At 36.3% G+C, this 3,043-nt stretch overlaps 1 protein-coding gene across 1 annotated transcript in view; it reads left to right on the top strand.

The window, feature by feature from the left end:
* ROCK2 (Rho associated coiled-coil containing protein kinase 2) overlaps positions 1–3,043 on the top strand; it is a 147,058-nt gene that overhangs the window by 83,483 nt on the left and 60,532 nt on the right. The gene's annotated exons all lie outside the window — the stretch shown is intronic.

Raw genomic sequence — 3,043 nt, 5'->3', positions numbered from 1 at the left:
TTTTGAGATGAAGGATCACACTATTGCCCAGGCTGGAGTGTAGTGTCACAATCTCTGCCCACTGTATTCTCCCCTTCCCAGGTTCAAGCAGTTCTCCTGCCTCAGTCTCCTGAATAGCTGAGACTACAGGTGCCTGCCACCACGCCTGGCTAATTTTTGCATTTTTAGTAGAGATGGGGTTTTGCCATGTTGGCCATGCTTGTCTCAAGCTCCTGACTTCAAGTGATCCACCTGCCTCATCCTCCCAAACTTCTGGGATTACAGACATGAACCACCGCACCTGGCCTTTGACTTCTTTCCTATTATATTTCTCACCAGCTTCTCTGAAATTATTTTTTATACTAGTAACTAAGTCTGCAAATATCTTTGAACAAGTGTCATGAGTAAGATATGTATATGTCAGTTCTTGTTTAGAATGCTTAAATGATCTGGGAGTTTGATACCTTGCTTGTGGAAGGCAGTTCAGGTCCCCCCAACCCCCACAACACACAAAAAACCCACTTTTGACCATGTTATTTAGAAGCTCATTACTGTTGTTGCTTTTTTATAAGGTTGACCCTCACTCCTGCTTTCTTCCCACTTTTTAAAAAATTATAGGCAGTGAACAGAAATTCTGATATGTACAGCGAAACTAAAACTTTTAAGGTAGATTCTATACCATGATAATTTTTCTTTTTCCTTGAGACAGCCTCCCTCCATCACCCAGGCTGGAGTGCAGTGTCATGATCTTGGCTCATTGCAACCTCCACCTCCTGGATTCAAGTGATTCTCTCGCCTCAGCCTTCTGAGTAGCTGAGATTAGAGGCACTCACCACCATTCCTGGCTAATTTTTGTATTTTTAGTAGAGAGATAGGGTCTCACCATGTTGACCAATCTGGTCTCAAACTCTTGACCTCAAGTGATCTGCCTGCCTTGGCCTCCCAAAGTTCTGGGATTACAGACATGAGCCACCATACCTGGTCTGTATACCACGATAATTTATCTGATTAAAGAATAATTGCAATAAAGTATTTGTTTCATTTTGAGCTTTAAATGGCTTTCATAGTAGTAGATTGCCATTTCCTAGGTTGATAGTCTTTGGTCTTTAATTCTGCTATGTGAACCTTTATGAAGTGTTAATTGAGATAGAAGAAAATCTGCTTATTATTAAGGTAATTGGAATAATGGATCTGAGGAAGCAAACCAATAGTGAAACATAGTACAATTGAAAAAGTAAATCCGATTATAATTGTGGCCTTTATATGCTTATCTCTCTTGGTAAAGAACAACATTCCGTGCACCGTTATATTTTTGTGTATAAAATGTTTGACTTTTTGGGAAAACTTGTCAAAGTGACCGACTTTTTTTTTTTTTATTGTTTTATTCAGTGATTTTGAATATTTTCACAGAGTTGTGCAATCATCACCACTACCTAATTTTAGGACATTTTCCTTACCCTCCAGAGAAGCCCTGAACCAATTAGCATTTATTCCAATTCCTCTTGACCCCCACCCCTGTACTACTAGTCTACATTCTGTCTTTATGGATTTGTCTACTCTGAAAGGTAGATCACACAACATGTATATATGTCTTTTGTGATATCTTTCACCTAGCCTAATCTTTTAACATTCATTCATTCATGTAATAGCATGTAACAACACTTAATTTCTTATTATAGTTAAATAGTATTCTGTTACATGGTTGTACCACACTTTGTTCATTCATCACTTAGTGGACGTTTGTGGTGTTTCTCCTTTTTGACTATATATGAATAATGCTGCTTTGAGTATTCTTTCATAAGGATTTTGGTACATATGTTCACACATTTCTTTTAGGGATCTACATTGCAGTGAAATTAATGAGTCATCAGATATACCTATAATTAATCTCATTGTATTATTTCAGTTTTCCAAATCTTGGCTCTTATTTTTAAATGACTATTCAATATTTAGTTGTATTAATGCCCCAATAGTTTGTTACTATTTTTGTTAGAAATAGCTCTTTTCATTTTTGTTATATAAATTAATCACAGTAATAGGTCAAGTCTTGGACCTATCTGTATTTCTTAGAAATATATTCTTAATGTGATTTCAGAATTCAATAGATGAATATTGACATATTTTTAAAACTTTTATTCTTTTGCAGGTAGAGAGCGCTTTGTCTTTTTTAAGCCATTTATATATCCAGTTTGCTGTGTTTTTCTAGTGTTCTTATTTTTATGGCAAATGCTTCCCTGCTTTTCTTTGTAGTTTTATGACCCAAATGTGTACCGCTAAACACCTTAGTTTAGTTTTGGCATTTAAAAAAAATTTAAGTTCAGATATATCTTTTAAATCTCTCAATGTGGAGAGTTTCCCTCTTTCATTTTCTTTTGTCCCCAGGTGGAAGAAACCTGGATTTTGCTGATTTCTTCTTGTGGTGTAGTTTAACATGTTTCTCTCTCACTTGTATTTTGTAAATTGGTTGTTAGATATAGAGGCTTGATCAAAGTCAGGGTTGATTGTGGAAGGGGATGGTGTGGGACTGCTTCATAGGCCAGGTTCATAGGCCACCTATAAGAAGGCTAATGTCCAGTTTTCTGGTTAACCAGCTATTTGTGCTCAGTGTCTTGATATATCATTTACTAAGGGTTGTAAAATGATGATACTTCAATTCAATCATTCCTCCTTGCTTATAGTGATTGGAATACTTCTGTGAAGAAAACTATTTCTGTTTACTTGGTAGTTACTCAGGGGTGCAGTTCACACTGGAAGGACAGGATAAATGCTTTATTCTTTGGTTGTATTTACCAGTTTTCAAAATAAAAGTGACCAGTTTTGGGGGAGAATCAGTTTGAACTCACGGACTTAAAACTTGTTTAATGTGTTTCAGTCCTTTCAAAATTTTATTGATGCTCAAATTATGATACCTTTCACCAGTGGGATCAGAATGAGATTGGCTTCTGAAACCTTTAATGAAGCCTTAATAGTCTTTTATAGCTTGCTTGCAATGTGATGTAACAGGGTGCTCCTGTCTTACACATTTGCTGCTCTTGATGTGGAATTAACTGTGCTTGCAGTTCTG

Source organism: Cebus imitator, unplaced genomic scaffold (assembly GCF_001604975.1).
Source record: "Cebus imitator isolate Cc_AM_T3 unplaced genomic scaffold, Cebus_imitator-1.0 Scaffold1, whole genome shotgun sequence".
Lineage (NCBI taxonomy): Eukaryota > Metazoa > Chordata > Mammalia > Primates > Cebidae > Cebus > Cebus imitator.
The sequence above is the reverse complement of the archived record's forward strand: the minus strand, read 5'-3'. Positions and strand labels throughout refer to the sequence as shown.